Source organism: Bombyx mandarina, chromosome 21 (genome assembly GCF_030267445.1).
Source record: "Bombyx mandarina strain Sakado chromosome 21, ASM3026744v2".
Taxonomy (NCBI): Eukaryota; Metazoa; Arthropoda; class Insecta; order Lepidoptera; family Bombycidae; genus Bombyx; species Bombyx mandarina.
In genome coordinates this window covers 13,082,356-13,104,576 of record NC_143227.1, presented here as the reverse complement: position 1 = coordinate 13,104,576, position 22,221 = coordinate 13,082,356, and positions in this window count along the sequence as shown.

Genomic DNA, 22,221 nt, shown 5'->3' with positions numbered 1-22,221 from the left:
TCTAAGTTGACAGAAATATTACAAAAACCTTCTCTGGAGGGTCAACAACTGTGTCAAGTTTGATCACAATCAAACGAGTGGCTTGCGAATAGAGGACGAACACACAAGCAAACAATGTTTTTTTATTTATACGTTATTAGTCACCGTATCGAGTATGTAAATAGCTGGAGCTGCGTACGTGTTAAATCTCGTTTTCGACAAGCATTTTTATAGGAGATGATGCAATGATGTTATTTCAGATAAAATTATGATGAAAATGTATTGTCTAATGTACAAACTAATGAGTTGTTAATGCAAGGTTTACTACACAATATTCTACAAGCAGGCGTAATGTTAGTGACGTGTTGTGATCTCATATGGTATTACTGTCATACCTAATGTCTTGTTGGATCCTCTGGATTCACTCTCGATGCTTTTAGGCCTCTCAAGCACTGGTCGCCGTCCTCGTCAAAGTGTTCGACGAGCGAACTAACCCATAGACACAGCCCACTGAGTTTCTCGCCGGCTCTTCTCAGTGGATCGCGTTTCCGATCCGGTGGTAGATTCTGCGAAGCACTGCTCTTGCTAGGGTCAGTGTTGGCATCACACCGGTTTGAGCCCCGTGAGCTCACCTACCTACTAGTTAAGGTTACGCTGAAATAGCCTTTCAAGATTAGGAAGAAAAAACAAAAAAAAATTGTTAATTCTATCAGGTTGAACCCGTGAACTCACCTACCCCTCTGACGGGTATACGTAGTTGGAATAGCCTCATAGGCTACTACCGAATAGGTAGGGAAAAGTCATACCTACCGACACTCGAAAACAGTCAAGCGCTTTTGATTTATTACTTAGATGGGTGGACGAGCTCATAGTCTACCAGGCATGGTATGGCTAACTAACTCATCTAAGCAATAGAAAAAAGCAACATTGACAGGGGCAACAACATGTAATCTCAATGAATCGGGAGGGCGGCTATTAATTTAAAGGTATAAAGGTATTAGGGACGTAATAAAATTATAGGCAGGCGTCTGGTGCGGCTTCAGTTTCCACCTGAAACTGACAATAATTTTCTTACAGAAAAAAGTAATTAAATTGAACATTATTAATTAGTGCTTGTGACACAACTTTATGAATAAGAGGTGACAAGTTTTGATACATCGTTTGGTTGAGGCCGTGCTAGTCTTTATTTATTTATTTATTGTTTGGGTGGACGAGCTCACAACCCACCTGGTGTTAAGTGGTTACCGAAGCTCATAGACATCTATAACATAAATGTCAACCGATCTTGAGATATGAGTTCCAAGATCTCAGTATAGACATGCATTTACGTATGTAGATGGGTGGATGAGCTCACAGCCCGTAAAGTGGTTACTGGAGCCCATAGACATCTACAACGTAAATGCGCCACCCACCTTCAGATATAAGTCTAAGGTCTCAGTATAGTTGCAACGGCTGCCCCACCCTTCAAACCGAAACGCATTACTACTTCACGGCAGAAATAGGCGGGTGGTGGTACCTACCCGTGCGGACTCACAATAGGTCCTACCACCACTAATTACGCAAATTATAATCTTGCGTAATTAGTAAATTATAGTTTATTTTGTGTAAACAATAAAAACGTCTATGGAACTCGAAAATTTCGATCGTCTGGTCTTATTCAAAGCCAGATCTCCGATCTTATCTGACCTGTTATGAAAATTAGAAAATTAACTCTGTCGTTTAAAACACGAGACGACTTACAGAAACACATATGATCTCATATTGTTTGTTCGGTATATGTGTGAAGGTCGAATATTTTGCATGTCTATGAGCTAAATTTTCACACTCTTGTTTGGACAGTCAATTTGTTTGAGAAGCGTAAATTTGCATTCGCCAAAAAAATTCAATATTTTGATGTTCGAGTTAATGTGGTAATCTTGCGATCGAGTGCTAGTCGATGCTGTGTAACGCACCTGTGTATTTCAAGTTATTTTTAACACTAATATTTATTATTAAAATATCACGATACATGTGACAGATAACGTACGAAATAAGATCAGGTAAATCAAGTAACCGAATAATAATTACTGAAATCTCTCTTTCTTCCTAGCTATTTATCCCACACGGTGGGGGGGGGTGAGCTTTCTTTACTTTACCACTTCATCATCGCACTCCCTTTTGTCCTTCAGCACTGCATCCTTCCACCTTGGGTCTACTTGGGTATCATCATAATTATCATCAGTCTGTATCCCTCCACTGCTGGATGTAGCCCTCTCCCATAGTCCGCCACAATGAACCTCCGCCTTCCGCATCCAATCTTTCCCAGCATATCGCCGCAAGTCATTGGTCCACTGGGTAGGGGGACGCCCAACGCTGCGCTTACCGGTACGTGGTTTCCAGTCCAGAACACGTCTGCTCCATCGGCCATCGGTTCTGCGACACGTATGTCCGACCCATTGGCACCTCAGCTTGCTAATCTTTAGGGCTATGTCGGTTACTTTGATTCTTTGACGGATTTCATCATTTCTGATTCGATCCATCAAAGAATCCTAATTGGGTAATAATTACCAAAATACCATACAAAATATAAAATATTAAAACTTTTTGTCAAACATCGCAATACTGAAAAATAGGATGCCTGATCGCGTTCTGAACTCTTCTGGGTTACACAGGGGAATTACATAGAGGAATTTTGTTACACCCAGTGGTGTAAATCAATTATAATATGTAGTAAACAAGCTTCAAAGTCAAACAGTGACGTTTATAAATAGCGGCCCAGCTGTATCTTCGGAGTTCCTAATTGATTGGCGACGGTAACCATTAACCACTAAGGCAGCCGTTTTTTTTTCTACCTATTCGCTGGTAGCTTTAGTAACTATTCCATTTACGAACGGACGGGTAGGTGAGCTCACGGGCTCAATCTGAGAGGATTTGCTAACACTAGCCCTACCAGAGCAGTGCTTCGCAGAATCTACCATCGGATCGGAATCGCGACCCACTGAGAAGGTCCGGCGAGATACTCAATAGGCTGAGTCTACGGATTAGTTGGCTCGTCAAACTCTACGTTGTAATCGACGAGTTCGATGAGAACGGTGACCAGCCGTGTAATTGTCGGCCATAAAAGGTAAAAAAACAAGGCAGACAGCGCATCAACTACAACCGGCATCTTATTTTAGAATTTCCCGTAATTTTTTTATCTATCTCTCTTAAAAGACCAACTCGAGGAATGTCGGTAAGAGTAAGTAAAAAAACTGGTGATATAATGACGCGCGCTATGGACTGGCCTTGAAGACTGAATGTTTAAATTCACCGTGATTCACAGCCAGTGTCGCTGTCAGGGTCTGTGTTGGAAGCGAGCAGTTATAAGCAAAACACGACACAAATTTTTTCACCTACTAGCTGACCCGGTAGACTTCGTAGTGCCTCAATCGATAAATAAAAGACGTAAACTTTTGTATAAAATATACTTAAAACAAACAAAAGGAATCCGTCCGACGGGGGACACATCAAAGGAAAAATAAAATTGTTATTTTTATTTAATTCCGAGCATTTTCATATTTATCTACCTTTTAAACCTTCTCTGGACTTCTACAAGTAATTCAAGACCAAAATTAGCCAAATCGGTCCAACCGTTCTCGAGTTTTAGCGAGAATAACGAACAGCAATTTATTTATTTATATATAGATTTAAAGCCATATTTTAGCCTTATAATGTATACTGATCCAAAACTGACTCAGTGAGCTGCAGCTATGTAAATTAACAAGATTGTTGTAACATTGGAATCGATATTCAGATGGGTCGCGCCAAATCGCAATATTGATCGTTGCGTCTAAAGTCGTGCCCTAATAGAAACTATACTGCAGTCTTCAAGAAAAACGAATCTTCGTGTCATTGAAAATCGATATTTTACTTAATTACCCGGATTTCGTAATTAATTAATTCCTCTTGTGAGTCCACGCAGGTAGGTACTACCGCCTTACCTATTTCTGCCGTGAAACAGTAATGTGTTTCGGTCTGAAAGGTAGGGCAGCCGTTGTAACTATACTGAGACCTTAGAACTTATATCTCAAGGTGGGTGGTGCATTTACGTTGTAGATGTCTATGGGCTCCAGTAACCACTTAACACCAGGTGGGCTGTGAGCTCGTCCACCTATCTAAGCAATAAAAAAAAAAAGTTCGAATATTAACTTTAACCTACGCTATGTAAAGTTATTTCTCTTTATTGTCAGTGAGCATCGAGATGTCGTCTGAGTGAAAATGTACCAATAGTACTTTAAAAGGTTTTTTTAAATTGAATTCGATCCTCATTGCATGTCTGTTATGAGTGAGTGCAGTCTTTATAAAAACATAGTACGTTTTACAGTACATGTTCCATTTTGAATTCGAAATTCAATTTGATTTTAATGTTGCTTTCAACCAAAAGCCCGTAGCTTGGACCACACCCTCGGTCTCTGGTTGAGTAGACAATGACGTAAGCGTTGAGTTCTGCGCATTTTTACGAGCGCATTTTGCGGACATGCCAGTGAGAACTGGCTTGCTTTGATGCATTTAACTTTGTTTACGTTTTTATCGTCTTTAAGTGAACGTAATATTATTGAATAGTTAGAAAATTAGCGCATCGATCCTAGGAGGATGGACTGTCTGAGATCTGTGTATGTATCAGCTGAATTATATCTGCAATTATTAGTATTTCTGCATCTGTTCAGTCGAAGTCATCTTCTCCTAGTGCTAACTGGGGTCCATAGAGATCGCAACGTGAATGCTGTTGTGGTGGCTGGCCACTGAATTATAGGTATTTCGGTTGTACAAAATAATCAAAATGGTCAAATCTATATCTACTTTTTCTTTTTTTTTCATATCTGTTCTGATTGCCTTGAGAAGCTATTTCAGCTTCTCCTTAATATGTACGTGAGCTCACAGGGCTCAAACTGGGTGTGGTGCTAACACTGGCCCTAACAAGGGCAGTGCTTCGCAGAATCTACCACCGGATCGGAAACGCGACCCACTGAGAAGATCCGACAAGAAACTCAGTGGGCTCTGTCTATTGGTTAATTTACTCGTCGAGCCCTTCGTCGCAAGCGCCGGTTCGGCGAGGACGGTGACCGTAGTTATATCTACATGATTATTCGTACTACATGTTTGCATATACAATTTTTTTTGCATAAACTTGATGGATCTCGTTTGATTGTAAGTATCGACTAAGCAGTCCAGTGTTTTTTTGATTAATATAGGTTAAAAGACCAGCTCTCGACCCACCCGTTGGCGTTGCCGGATCACTTACAGGTGGTAGGACCTCTTGAGCTTACTGGTGGTAGGACTTCTTGAGTCCGCACGGGTAGGTACCACCGCCCTACCTATTTCTGCCGTGAAATCGTCGTGGCCTAAAGGATAAGACGTCCGGTGCATTCATGTTGAGCGATGCACCGGTGTTCGAATCCGAGGCGGGTACCAATTTTTCTATTGAAATACGTACTCAACAAATGTTTACGATTGACTTCCACGGTGAAGGAATAACATCGAGTAATAAAAATCAAACCCGCAAAATTATATAATTATATAATTTGCGTAATTACTGGCGGTAAGACCTCTTGTGAGTCCGCGCGGGTAGGTATAACCACCTTGGTTATTTTTGCCGTGAAGTAGTAATGCGTTTCGGTTTGAAGGGTGGGGCAGCCGTTGTAACTATACGGAGATCTTAGAACTCATATCTCAAGTTGGGTGGCGCATTTACGTTGTAGATGTCTATGGTCTCCAGTAACCACTTAATACCAGGTGGGCTATGAGATCGTCCACCCATCTAAGCAATAAATAAAAAAAAAACTTTGCGTTTCAATCAATTGTAATGTAATGTATTGTCCCATCCTTATTTATTAAGCAGATGGCAAAATAAAAACGAATTTCACGGGCAAACTTCAGCCATTACACATTATTGGTACATATAAAAGTCGTAAAATGACCAGGAGCCCCTAAATAAATAGGCCACACGTGGCTATATCTTCAGATTATTACTCGTAAAGAATGCTTTAGTAAATTTAATCATTAGCTATTTGATGATGGATTTTGCCGCCACTAAAGCTTTTTTTTTCTACCTATTCTAATAACTTTGAGGGGTCATACTAGATTCACAGAATGAGTAGATGAGCTCACGGGGCTCTAACCTGACGACGTTGCTAACACTAACCCTAGCAAGAGCAGTTCTTCGCAGAGCCTATCACCAGATCGGAAACGCGAACCACTGAGAAGATCCGACGAGAAACTCAGTGGGCCGACTAAAGAAACAGTCTGAACACAATATGATAATGAAATAGTTTCTTCTTCGTTCAAGCCACGCACTGAAGCTTGTATGATTCCACCCACCTTGATATATGAGGTCTAAGGTCTCAGTATAGTTACAACGGCTTCACGGCAGGAATAGGCAAGCTGGTACCTACCCGCGCGGACACACAAGAGGTCGTACCACCAGTAACAATTTATCACCTGGTTTGCGGTGAACTTGTGTAGCCATGGACATCTGTAAAGCTATTCCATGAATAACTGTAAATCTAAATATCTTAACATTCTAATTTGTATAAGCTATCGAAGCTAAGATTTTTTACGGATACGCAAGCGAGAAAAAACAAACACTCAAACGCTAAATTCAAATATTTTTTTACAAAAACCGGAACTCGAATCGGACCCCGTGGCGGTGGTCGAAGCCACTAGTCGCTTGGCCAACGAGGTCATACGAATCACAACAAAACTAACATTACGTAATTGTAGCTATTTTAGAACAGAAATATATTCGAAAAACCTGAAACTCACAGTCTCAAGATACCTTCCATGCATGCTCCGAGCAATATTTACTCAATCGGTACTATACAGATCCATGAGGCTTGGTGGAAGATTGTGCTTTTAACTTTTTTTTTATAATTGAGCCACGCTTAAAAGTCAATCTTTATTATTATTTTTGCACATTTGGGTGGACGAGCTCACAGCCCACCTAGTGTTACGTGGTTACCGGAGCCCATAGACATTTATAACGTAAATGCCGCCACCCACTTTGAGATATGAGTTCTAAGGTGTAGTTACAACGGCTGTCCTACCCTTCAAACCGAAACGTATTACTGCTTCACGGCTGAAATAGGCAGGGTCTTACTGCCAGCAATTACGCAAATTAAAAATTTTGCGGGTTTGATTTTTATTACACGATGCTATTCCTTCACAGTGGAAGTAAATCGTGAACATTTGATAAGTGCGTATTTCGTTAGAAAAATTGGTACCCGCCTGCGGGATTCGAACACCGTTGCATCGCTAGATAGGAATGCACCGGACGTCTTATCCTTTATATTAGGCCACGACGAATTTATTACGAATACTAGCTGACCCGGCTTTTTTTTTTTTTTTTTTCCTACCTAAGCTGAGAGCCTTGAGAGGCTATGTCAGCGTAACCCTAACTTTAGTAGGTGAGCTCACGGGGCTCAAACCTGACGATGTTGCTAACACGAACCCTAGCAAGAGTCGTGCTTCGCAGAATCTACCACCGGATCGGAAACGCGACCCACTGAGAAGATCCGGCGAGAAACTCAGTGGGCTGTGTCTGAGAGTTAATTTACTCGTCGAGCCCTTCGTCGCAAGCGACGGGTTCGACGAGAACGGTGACCGGTGCTTGAATTACCTAAAAGCACCGTTAGTGGATCGGGAGGATCCGAGATAACGTGTTTTGGGCGACGTCGACTGCTTTCCATTCTGTCCGCAGGATCGGGAATGTAGTTACCGGCGGCCACGATGAGAGGATTCTCGTGTCGTGCCGCTTTATCGAAGTGGCGCATGGACGCCGACTGCAGATACTTACTGATGGACTCTAAGTCCAGGTCGTCATGGAGGTCGACGTTCCTGACGAACCACGGGGCTCCGACGGCTATCCTGCAAAAACGGGAGCTGACCCGGCAAACGTTGTTTTGCCTTATAAATTATTTCTAGGAAAGATAAATTAACCTAGATATCGACTGCAGAGCCATCTGCCGGGCGGATTTGTGAATCTAAACCCTCCAGAGTGCCACCCAAACGCATAAGGAAAATCATTAAAATCGGTCCAGTCGTTTAGGAGTTCAGTGACAAACACACGCACAGAAGAAATATAAAAATAACTAACGACCCGCCCTCGCTTCGCTTCGGAAACTGTAATTTATTATTGATTTCTCCACTCTTTAATGGATGTTATTATACATATAAATCTTCCTCTTCAATCACTCTATCTATTAAAAAACCGCATCAAAATCCGTTGCGTAGTTTTAAAGATTTAAGCCTGCACATGGATATAGGGACAGAGAAAGCGACTTTGTTTTATACTATGTAGTGAAGATATCATTGTATTACATAAAAGTCTTCCGAAGATATGACATATAATAAATAAATATAAATAAATAAATAAATATAGCAAGGTTAACAAATACATTTGTCGGATAGCTTCTCCGAAGAAGTCTTCATAGGGGTGCGTCCTTAATTTGAGAGCTCGAATTGCGAGTTCATTGAGCCGGAAAACTCCCACGCGAGCCCCAGCGCTGTTATGTGCTCGTTTCAAGACTTAGTGAACTGGTGATAAATATTACGGATGCTATGCACAAATTTCTTGGCTTACTGCAAAATGTTCGTGACGAAATAACTGTAGTGAATTAAATATAGTGAGAAGGCACCTTAATAAGGAGGGTAACCACTCACCATCAGGTGGGCCGTGTGCTTGTCTGACTACATGGTAGTGTGTGTAATGTTTTTTTTTGTTGATTTAATGTATTTTGTATGCATAATTTTAAAAAAATATTAACATTCTACACTACTTCTCTATAATCTCTATCATCATCATCATCATCATTTCAGCCTATCGCCGTCCACTGCTGAACATAGGCCTCTCCAATAGATTTCCAGTGCGACCGGTCCATTGCCACCTGCATCCAACGAGACCCAGCGATTTTTACTATAATCTCTATAAGTGTGAGAAATTTCATACTTCTCCGTCCGCGCAATTATCGTAAAAAAGGGGTACAAAGTATTTGCTTCAAGTATTAAAATACCTATCTATATATATTTGCACGAAAACTCCGATCTTTCTAAAGCGTTCGAGTCACAGCCTAAACTAAATATGCTGCAGTATTCTGTAGACCGCAAGCTAGACGTCCGCAATGTGCGATCGATCGCTGCTCTGTGCCTCGCCGACGTCTGACGTAAAATCACAGTCGGACATAAATCGTTACAAGTTTATTTTTATACAACAAGTACGTGTTATTATGTAATATAAGGAAGAAGGGTTATTTGATTTTACAAAATAAATAAATAAATAAATATTTACTAACAACCACGCCACGTTAACTGGTCCCGTGATAAGTTCGTAAAGAACTTGTGTTACAGGTACCAGATAACGGAAATAAATGTAAGATTTTTATTATACACATACATATATTTAATATACATCCATAACCATGGAAAAGACATTTATATTTATCATACAAATATCTTCCCTTGGCGGGATTCGAACCCGCAACCCCCTTGTGTAGTGACCATGTCACTTACCACTACACCAGACGGCCGTTAATATACCGTGAGGGATATTCACTTATTTTAAATAGTAGCATAGGCAGAAACAGGCCGTATGTTGGTTGATACTCGTGCAAGCGTCTCTAAGTGGCAGAAAACGCTTTAAAGATTTTACGTGACTTTTTTACTAAGGCACGCCTACTATATCTTTTGCGTCCCCGTAATCCAATTTAGATGATCCAAATTAGAGATGGCGCGACATCGTGAGACGCATCAAGTCTGCCCCTTCCAACACTACATGACGATCACGACCACTCTGTCAAGAGTGACACGACTGAGAAGAAGAAGAAGAAGAATCCAATTTAAAAAAATAATAAAAATATTGCTTAGATGGGATGACGAGCACACAGCCCACCTGGTGTTAAATGGTTACTGGAGCCCATATACATCTACAGCGTAAATGCGCCACCCACCTTGAGATATAAGTTCTAAGGTCTCAAGTATAGTTACAACGGCTGCCCCACCCTTCAAACCGAAACGCATTACTGCTTCACGATAAGTTCTTAATTTAATTATTTCAAATACAAAAGCAAATTTATTGAAATAGTTGATTCGCGTGCATTCCGGCGACAACACAGTGAAATGCACCGTTTTATTACGTACCACTCGGCCAAGGTCATCGGTCGCTATGCACACGATGCAGACTTGCAATGCATAAAATGAAATCTTGCGACCAACTTATAAGGCTGGGTTCACACGGCATTGTCTTGCACGTTTTCTTTGTGTTCGTTATTTTAACATACGATCACCCGGGTTTTCATACGGTAGACCTTGTTGAAGCTTTAGTCGAATTTAAAATCGCTCGATCCAGTTTTTATAGACATACATTTGCCTGTGGATTTGGCCGTACTTCCAAACTGATAAGACCTTTATTTTTTGAACCGATTTAAAACAAACAAATCAGTCAAAAAGCCAGTTTTAATTTACTGATGGCTTCAAATTGATTCAACTATACTTCGGAGATTAAGATGCCAAACAAAAATATAAAAAAAACTGTATGACTGATTTTATAATGGCTTTTACTAGCAGTTAGGTTTGGTTTTGGGCTCATAATATAATTTAATTTAATTATCTATCTTGAAGTGACAGATGCATTCCGCATCCTAGCGTTAACGATACCTTAACCTTTTTTGGACGACCTCAAAGGTTATTCCATAAAAAATATCACTTTCGAAATCATTTAAGAAATAGGCTTTCGTATGATCAAAAGGCGATTACGATTTTGTAACTTCACGGTTCATTTACCGTTTCAATTTAAGCAGAGACACGTACGGAATGTAATCACTTGGCGCTGCTCTTACATCATGTGGTTTTATTGTCAGATAAAATGCACTTTCTCGTTTTAACGTCCCACGAAAATGTGTAGTAAGTGGCAAGCAGTTGTGGTCGTTATCAGAAATTGGCGATTATTACTATACAAGTCCTCGTTGCGAGGGTTCTGTCAGCACTGTACTGGTAAAAAAAATCGGTTGTCTGTCTGAAAGTCGGCTTACTGACGATAGTTGAACGTGACAACGTCATAAGAAAATACTGATGGAATGGTTTTATTTCAAAAGAAAATTTTAATTTTATTTGTTTGATAGATATTTTGTATGGACAATTGACACCACATTCACTTTTCACTGAACTTCATACTTGACAAAAACATGTAAATGTATTATTGTATAGCAGCTGTCCACGCGGATGCATCGCTCACTCAAGTAGGAGAGAGACAGATGTCGAACGCTGCCGAACGTGGAGGCCGATTGTGCCTCTTTATCGCTCATTGCGCGCTCTCGCTTGCACTTCAATCCTTAAATGGAACGCCTCAGAGCGAGGTAACGCCGCATGAGTCATGTTTTTTCGTGCGTGCAGCCGGCTCCATCGAATTATAAGACGTTGTCACGTCAAAAACAGTTCATCACTACAGCGACATCTACAGGTGAACAACTGAGTTGAAATCATACACTTATGTTACTCATTTTTTCAACAACGCCAAAAGGTAATGTTGTCGGGCCAGCGTAGAAAGAAGTATTTTAAAACAATATTATTCAACGGGTAATTACACCGATTCTCATGTTTAATGAGATCTTGATATTTTGTTGTTACAAAGCCCCAGAATCAGATATGAAAACTCTTTAAATAATATTATAGTATTTCAAATGCTTAAAACGTGAAAGTTTCAAACGAAAGTCTCGATGTACCGGCTCAATAATCGAATGTGAACGCCACAACCAGATAGCCACTTCGGTCCATGGACACTGGCAATGCTAGAGGTAAAGCGGTGCCTATACATAACATAAAAATTAATCCGTCTTCTTTCTTAAACTTCCATAAATGCAATGATTTATGTGATACATGAAAAAAATTAAGGTAAATCATTTTAAACATAGAGATCACTGGTAGCATAGAAAGGTCGTGCCGGATATTTCGAACTTTCTTTAAGGTTCTAATTCTATTGTCATGATCATCATCAGTCTATAACAGTACACTGCTCGAGATAGGTCTCTCCAATTGTTCGCCACTGAGCACGATCCTCGGCTTCTCTCATCTAGTTCCTGCCAGATCACCCTGCACAGATCATCACTCCAGGGTCGACCTGAGGGCGTCCGACACTGCGTTTTCCAATACGCGGTCACCACTCAAGAACGCTATCCAATTGGACCATTTCTAAATGATTAATTCTCCATTCCATTCACAATACATCAATCCCTTAAACTAGCCATAATTGTCTTATTCAAATGCAATAACGCTGGTAATACATAGTATTATTGAATTGAATTGTTACATCCAATTAAGGTGATCAACACAATAATTATCGCTATGTTCCAGTGACCCGTACGAAATCTATTATGAGATTAGTTTATGTTGTACTAGCTGACCCGGCAGACTTCATAGTGCCTCAATCGATAAATAAAAGACCTAAACTTTTGTATAAAATAAACATAAAACAAACAAAAGGAACCCGTCTGACGGGGGCACATCAAAGCAAAAACAAAATTGTTATTTTTATTTAATTCCGAGCATTTTCATATTATTTACCTACCTTTTAAACCTTCTCTGGACTTCCACAAATAATTCAAGACCAAAATTAGCCAAATCGGTCCAGCCGTTCTCGAGTTTTAGCGAGACTAACGAACAGCATTTTTTTTATATACATAGAGATTATTCACTTGAAATAGGCAATGAAATATTATTCGTTAGGATATTTAATTACAGAATAATTATAACAATTTACAAATAAATTGTGTTTAGATAAATATTATCTCGACCGGTGTACGTTATTTGTAAATAGATGACAACTATCAAAGCATTATGAAATTATAGCAATTTCAGACTATATAGTCGGATTTTTAATTAGACGAAGCCAGCTGACAGTAGCTAATGTCACTTTGTGAAATAATGTTGCTATATTTAAAGTAATAGTGATGCGTTCAGTTCTCGTTCAATCACATAAATGAACAATGAGTGTGAAGAGTTAATCATTAATTTCAAACTATAAAAGAATATTATTTATATTTTACAATAAAATTGTATTAAAGTGATCCAATATTATAATATGTTACTAGTAGTATGTAACTACAATCAGTTTTTTTTATTTTCATTACCTATGTACCTATAATTGTTATATTTTATATATCTATAGTTTCAACTATATGATGCATTGGAAATAGGACAGTCTTACAAGCTTCCCCGCAATGTTTTTCTTAATGTTTAAAACACTCGGTATTCAGTAAAGGTAGATACCATAGGAATATAATGTTTCGTGGAAAACTCGTTGGTATGTACAAAGCACGGCTAAAATTCGAACCCCGTGCCCGATATCGGCACTTCGGCACACTAACTATTCACTAGACAATCGAGGCAATTTCATTAATTCAGGAGTTTTTTCAATCGTTCACTTTGTCGCAACACTATTTGTATTTCATCAAAAACTGACAACACAGTAAACGTCAGTTTACTTCGTCTAATAAAAAATCCGACTATAGGTATGAAATCTTTATGCATACACAGAACATTATATTTTTTTTTTTTTTAAGAGATTTTATGACCTGGTAACTAAGACCTTTAAGTCATGTCTTATTTTACTTTATTTTCTTAATTTTATGAAAAATGATAATATGGAGTGAAATGAAATGAAGATGATTAATTTGAGACATTAATCAACTGGGATGAAATTTAATGAAATGAGATGATATGGGATGAAATATAATCGCAGTAAAATGGTGGTCATTTACTGAGATTTTTTCAGTGGACTTTTTGGAGGAACCCGAGAAGTTACGTCCAGCAGCTTTGTTTCATTTTCCCACATTTGTGCACTTTCACAGATATTAAACAGTTAATAAACCACCATTATTACACATTTAAACCTGAAGAAACACTAAATAGACAAAATAAAACAAATCACACAACTTCACTCCTCGCGTTCCCGCCAAAAAGTCCACAGAACATTATATTCATTGTAATGTTGCTGTACTAAAAATTCCGCGAAGTAACAGTGTTGATAATTGAATAGGTTACCCTATACACACACGGAAATAATTATAAATGAATAAAAAGGCGAATAAAGGATTTTTTTTTCTTCTTATTAAACAAGTTTTAGTCAAAGCCGTTACTGAAAAGGCCGGTTTGACTATTTGATTTCAATAGTCAAAGTTATTCTCGACGGCGATACTATAACTGCTACCACCGGTAACACTTAACACCAGACGAACAGTGCAAGTTCATGCAAGCATCCAATAAAAAAGGAGGTTACCATAGTCCGTTCCCTACTGGATCCCCACAGCCTTTGGCATGCCTTTTGGGTTAGGAAACAATTCCCATGTTTCCTATTACATTGTATTTTCATCCTAATTACTGTTTTCAATGTACAGAACAATTATCCTCAATTAACATACCTCGAACTATACAGAAAATAAACGTTTTAATACAAAATATGACTGACTCAGACCACTGTGAGTCACGGTCAAATTCACGTTGACCTGCCCTTCCCCGCGCCTTACGCAAGTCTGGTAACGATTTACGAATTTAAATAAACGTTCGCATGTCTGATTAAGGTGGTCAAGTCTCACGCACGTCTGCTGGCGGTGACCTTATATTAATGTTTGTGAAGACAAAATATGTTTTTGATAAGTCAAGTGCCTTACAAAGACATATCTATTTTGAAAGCACTTTGAGCAGACCTCAAATTTAAAAAGCGCAGGTTTTTGGAAACATTTTGGGAAAAAACTTCATAGGCTTCGGATGACGAGTTTTTTTTATTGTTTAGATTGGTGCACGAGTTCACAGCCCACCTGGTGTTAAGTGGTTACCGGAGAACATAAGTATCTACAATGTAAGTGCTGCCATCCATCTTGCGATATGGGTTTCAAAGTCTCAGTATAATTACAATGGCGGCCCCACCCTTCAAACCGAAACGCATTACTGCTTCACGGCAGAAATAGGCACGGTGGTGGTACCTACCTTTGATGAAACGCAAAAGCGACACTAGAAAGAGACAAACATATATGTGTACAAGTTTTAGCCTGCGAGAGAATGAGATACTTATTTGCGTTTCATTTCTAGTTTTTTTTTCCTGCCTTAGCTGATAGCCTTGAGAGGATATATCAGCATCGCCTTAACTAGTAGGTGAGCTCACGGGGCTCAAACCTGAAGATCATTTCTAGAGCGTCTGTCTGATCTGCACCTAACGTTTTTTCTTTAGATAGGCGACGTGTAGTGGATCTATAATCTTTGACGTGTTTTTATGCACTTCTATTATTATAAATAATGTCTAATATATTATGTTTATTTTAATTTTAGCACAGTCTCCACAACGAGCTTCATTAAAAGTCATGAGATCGATGTCTGTATTATATTATAAAAGAGCTTTCTTATTCATTAAAAATAGCGTATGACTAATTCCAGATACAAAAAAGTATATTGGCTTTCCAACGTGTTAAGTAAGATAAGGATGTGGAGAATGGATGGAGTTAGTCTGAATCGCATCAAGACAGACTGACTTTTGGACATCAACAATACCAGATGCTTGTAGGTGGTACAACGGCCTATTCTTGATGCCTATAAATTAAAATATACATGTGTGCACGTGGTAGAAGTGAAAACTTTCAGAATTATGGTTTCAAAATAATGAGACGAATGCAAAATTCCGGCAGAGGATAATTGTAGGTTTTATTAATGATCATAGTTATACAAAGTTTGATAATTTTTTTTACATTTTACTTGTATAGTTATATAGGTTTATTCAGAATGTATTAGGTACGAAGCAGAGCACAAAGAGAACCGCGAATATAAGAAACACTGTGTAATGCTTCCTATCTCACTTTCTCCTACGTTAAATTTTATAGATTTATGAGTCTGTCTCTTTTTACTATAGCTTTTTCGTTTCATCGACTTTCAAATCATAACGATGTTGGACGATAGACTATTTAGTTTTCAAACACTAACAGTCACGAATCCTTAGTGATAAATGCTATTACGTCCTAAACCGGAAAAAAAGTGAAAGTCTCAAAAACCTTGGCAGATAAAATATCGAATATAGTCCGACCTTTTTGTCTAGATCTAGACACGAAATAAAGCTGAATGGCTGGTGATAAATCACTAGACTCGTATGGAGGTCAAAACGGCAATAATACCATTAGAAGCGGTTCAATAGAAAAAACACGTCTCTCAGTACGTAAGTTTATTTGAGTGGTTACCAAAATCGCTTTGCATAACGTCTGCCCTACTTTTGGGCTGGACCCCATAATTCCTCTGCTGCAGGAACACTCCCAGAGAGTGCCTATTCTCCGGTAAATTCCGTAGTCGCTTATCACGTCACTAACATGATTATTGGCTGGTACATTAGGCTTTTATGTGCACATACATGCGCTACGTCCATGCTGAATTCTTATTTTTATTTATTTTTTATTTATTAGGTTCACACAACTGGATAAAAACTGCGCACATAAACATCGAACCTATTTAGAAATTAGAGTATTCTGAGTCGAAATTATTTTCTTTCTTAGAGATGTTTGGTATATTGGAGCGGGCTGCATATGTTTTGATTTGTATACTAGTGTTTCACACTATAGAGACTGGCACCATTCAAAACGAAGCATATAGAGATAAAAAACCTTTTTATGGTTTAATATTGCATTTTTTATAGATCTTTGCTTTAAAGGCGGTTGTTAGAGCAGTATTAAAATGTCAAAGGATAGAAACGCAAGATTTAATCCGTAAAAGTAGCTTTAACAATGTCTAGGATTCACGGAAACCGAAATTACTGTGAGACTTATACAATTCCAAGAGCACATGACACGGTTTTTAAAGAAACCTTGATATTGCTTACAGTGTTTGATGCCAATGACCGCTAACTGATAATGTTTTGCCACTGAACCAATTGCACTGTATTTTTACATTGAAACGCCATCTCGAACCTCGAACCCTGACCTTGATAGAGCAGTTCAGTACTGAAGGAGCTCACAATCCATTTAATTGCTTAATAAAATGCTTTAAGTCACCGACAAATGAATGCTAATAGATTGGTCATTTAAGCTGCTATGTGCCACTAAGAACTCGTTTAAAGTCTGGCCTGAAGATAGATATGCTGTGCACTGAGAAGGAACTGACAAGAATTGGTGTTAAAAAAACCTTATTGATCAAGGCCGCTCTCAGGTCTGGAAGAACTTTACTTCGACTGTGGTCCGGTTTTTGGATATTGGATCATCTAAAAGAACCCAAATTAAATAATACGTAAAAACCGCTAATTTCTATTTTGCTCGTGTCGGGCGAGATAGAGGGCGGACGTCCCAGAGGACACAGTCCCACGAGATGGCAGGACCAAATTCGATCTTGTCTGAACATCGCGTTCATAGGGATTGCAGCAAATGAAGGTAAATTATACATGATGATGAATGATGCAGCGGGGGAGTCACGAATCTCAGTAGTGAGGAAAGCAAAGCATGGACGAGGAACCGTTAATAAATCAGTTCGAAACCAGTAAACACGACCTTCGAACAGAAAACATTCAACTGCGTATGCATGGGGGTAGCTAGCGGGTAAACTTTCTCTGTACAATTTCCTGCACGGAACTTATTGATTGTATACGGACGGAATATGTACAACCGCTTCAAAGTTAGGGGCGCGTTTGCTGGCCGAAGTTGTTTGTAATTGGTTCCTTCGGGTTAGGTTTCTGACTGCTAACGGTTTTTATTGGTTTACGGTTGTGTCGAGACAGCTGTTTGTTGGTTTAATATCGCGTTTATTAGGCCGGAATGCAGTTATTTCGTATTGCTTCTGCCTTATTTTGAAAATAATAAGTTTGGGATATTATGCTACGAAATATTGAGCACATTTAGTATTACTAACGGAAACAGAGCACATTTGGTATATTTTGGGTAGTTTAATAATTAAATGTCCTATGGCAGTTTTCTTCGTGACAACCTCGAATAGATATTGCTTGCGAGATAATAAAGATCGTCAGTTTTATATCCTAACAACAGTAATATTTACTATAATATACTAAAAAAGTGAAATTTTAACGAGAACGTAACGTTTGTCACATAAGTAAAAAATATTCATTTTAAACATATGCGTGGTTTAATATCTAAATGTGGAGAGTATTAAGCGGTAGGCAGCGGCTTGGCTCTGCCCCTGGCATTGCTGAAGTCCATGGGCGACGGTAACCACTCACCATCAGGTGGGCCGTATGCTCGTCTGCCTGCAAGGGCAAAAAAAAAAAAAAAGAACAAGCCATATTACTACCTCTTCACGAAGATCAAGCTAAATGCTATCGACCAGCGACCCAAGTAAATGCGTTCTCGTCCACAAATGATTCCTTGATTTGGAATAAATTTAAAGAAATTCAAACCCTAATACATTTTTGTGAATTTAATATGTAAATAAAAATGTTGATCGTTTTCCCAGGCTTCATGTTTTTTATAATATAAATATGTAATAAGAACAAACGGTTTTGCTTTGGCGACGGCTTGTATACCTATGTATAAGTAGATAAAGTAACTATTTAGAGTGACTTTGTGTGCGCCTTTAAATATTTAAATAATACTTAGAGATTGGTTAAAAGAATTATAGGTAATATATAATATAGATACCTATGTAGGTAATATATAAAGGCACGTGTATGCAACAAAGAATAATGCAAAGACAATGTTTTCCGAAAAGACAGAACGATATAGGGATGGAATTTAGTGTTTGTTCCAGATCGTTTTATTTCTTTCGTATTTCTTTTTTATTTCTCTAGTTTAGTAAAAGGAAGTCAATTAATTATAGTCGAATTTCGACTACTGGGGAATCACTAGTTCAATATTAAAGAGCTGCGTAGACCATTGACTCCTACTAAAATTCAATACCTAAGAAACTGTTTACTGCAAAAGTCGTTTTACCCTTGAGATCGTGAGCGTTCAAACATCCCAAACAACCCTTTAATATCTGGGCCATAAGTCTCTATTTTCACGGTCGAGTCACGACCCTGGTATGTCCAGCATTATCTCATTGACCCATCCAATTACGGCGCCGACCGTCAAATCATTATTCCGGCCACACGGTGACGCCTTTCCAAATTTATTAGCCCAGTCATACGTGCACATTAGGAGAATACGATGACGTATGGACGCCTCAAACTGAATGTATAATGTGAGAAACTAATACCATCATAATCTATTTCAATTCAAACTAATGTATAGGACGTGCCAATATCAAGGCTCTTCGAATGAAGTTTAACGAGAAAGATAGTAGGAGCACACTGAACTGCTCGGTTTCTTTCAAATAACCTCCGTTAACACAATACAGCTGCTTCTAAATTTTCGAGTAAATAATTTAATGGTATTTTTGATTTTGATAATTATGTTAGACCTAAATCGTACTGTGTCACATTCGCAAAAGGGATGTTTAAATTTTGGGTCTACTTTCGAAATAGTATGGTAAAGAATATAGGTCATCTTTCATTCCACTGCTGATGTCTCCGCCCACGCGATACTTAGTCCATGCAGGCGAAGCCGCTAACAAAAGTTAGTTTCAAATATAGAATAGTCGAATGTACTTGAAATAGAAGTTAACCTTACATTACTTGCACTGGTATGGCTTCCATCATCGCTCTGAGATTCACGTACACATAATGTAGCTAAACAAATGCAAATATCGATATATATTTTTAATCGTTAGTCGGCCGTTGACGCAAATTCTAAATTCGATAAAGAGCATCTCAGTCGGCAGCAACCACGAATACTGTGGAGTGTTCGATACTAGAAGATATTGAATCTTCAATTGTGTAATAATATGATCCCAAACTTTAAGCTGATACGCACAATTTCTTTGCGGAAGGAATGGACATGTTGGGGTTTGCACACAAAACTGCGTATCGGCGCGATGCGAATTCGCTACACACATAACTGCAACACGAGTTGCCGAAATGCGATTTCGAGCGACAAGGATTTTCCTTTCCACAATTGACTTTCAATTCACAATCCTTTAACACCGCAGGAATGCCCGATGCGAATCAATTCGCAAGTTCTTGCGCTGCGTCGTCGGTGCTTGTAGACTTTTACGATGCGACGTAGCGTCGCAGTTTTGTGTACAAGCCCTTGATGTTACTGATAGACCCAAAATAGGAAATAGCTCTATGTCTTAATTGGGTCTTTTCTGATTCTAGTTATATTGAAATCCTCTCATTTTTATTAAGCTATAACTAAAAGAAATAATTGCGAAAAATCACGCATGGTCACCCGGTCCCAATTTAGGATTCCCTGGGTTATGGGTTATTAGAGACTGATAAAGATTATATACGTTTAAATATGTACATAAATAGATAATAAACATTCAGACAAAGAGCAAGCAATTCTGTTCGTCACACAATGCTAGCACGATGTGGGAATCGAACCTTCGATCCTCGACGCAAGAGTTAACAGCGCTAACCACTGCATCATCGAGTCAGTCTATAAAAAATAATGGTATTTTAAAAAAACTATAAAGTTTTACTCTCGCTGGAACAACTAAAGAGTATTTAATCAACTTACTTTCGGGTCTACTGGGCACCCCACATCATTCCCCTTGTATTCCTAGGAAAACCTAACCCTCTTGTCTGAGTCACCGTGCTTAGGGTTAGTAACAAAGCGACATTTTCACCCTTTACCTAACTTTTTTTCATTCTCCCATAGAGGTAAGGTGACCTAAGTATTTTCACGCCATCACGGACGAAATTAATGTTTAGATTTTAGGGTTAGCAAAATTGAAACCTTCGTTGTGTTTTACTGCGTGGGTGAAACGAAGCCTTTTAATATAATATCGCAGGGTTCAAACTATATTTTGAATGTCGTAGTATCGGTTTAGTGGTTAAGGTCTGAAAACGTAACAAACAAACAGTTACTTTCGCATTTTACTGGTGTTACGGCGTATTTTAAGCCCATAGAGGTTAGGACTGCCACTTACTACTAACTTGGTTGTAGGTAGGTAGGTAGGTAGCTCACTCTAACCGGCGCCATCTAGGCGGGCTTCGGATAGCCTGCCGACCGAGAGGGCTGGTGGTCGTAGCCCCGAAGACCGCCGGTCCGGCGTCCCAAGGGGGAGGATGATGGGAGAGATTTACTCCGCACCAAACGCTTCACTTTCCTCCCTTTGCCTTTTCATGACTTCTGTGTCATGCGAGGTTCGGACGTGGGTTGTTGAACGACAGGAGGTTTTAGTTAGTTCGACTCCGACATGCCCCGCCATCCATCACCTGTGGTCCCTGTGGAGGGCGGAAGTCCGGCGATTCCTGACCAAAAAAAAAATAGGTAGATAAGTACTCTTTTTATTTCTCATTTAACCTTCAAGCAGCCGTTGTGTTATAGAGCTAAGACTTAGACCTCATGTCTCAAGGTAGGTGACGGCGTTTCCATTGTTGATGACTACGGGCTCCGGTAATCATTGAAGACATGGTAAGCTATGTGCTCGTTCGCACACTTACTCTATAAAGTAGAACCATAAGAAAGAGAAAAGGCTAGTCAAGTCTGTTTTCAGATTAATTTTAGTATTCGTTTCTTTCTTTGTCTAAACTTACGTCGCGTGGAGCTATAACTCGCAGTATCCGTGTTCGAGACAATTGGATCTAATGGTGAAAGAGTTACATTCATTTTGCAGTCATTTATACTTCGCAATTTAGAACGATAAATGCACTTTTATCAGCTTCGGTGGAGCGAAAATCTACGCAGGATGGCTGACAGCAGCTGAATGAGAGAAGTTAAAGTTAAACGTTGAAGAAGTTATTGATGTGAAGCCAATCCCAGATATCGATTCAGATCGTGCTCACTAGACAAACACCATAACCCTACTGAGGCAACGTGCGAAAATTCAACTGTGTTAAATAAGAGAAAGTCCTACTAATATAGATTGCATGTTTTGACTTAAACAAACATACGATCAGCAGTGATTACACTCTTGTAAAATACTAGCTGTACCCGTCCGCTTCGCTGGGCATTTAAAATTAACATTATTATTTCTCACCCCCACAAAGATTCTCATCATTAACGCCCCCGCAACTGGTGTGAGGAGTCCAACACTCATATAAATATTAGCCTATCCATTAAGTACATATATTTTCTACATGGATACCAAGTTTCAAGTCAATCGGATGCATGGTTCAGTAGTTATAACGGAACATCCGTAAAAACCACTGTAAATTTATATATTAGTTTAGATTACACGCCGTAGTGCTAAAACTCTTTGTCATGCACGATGATAGAT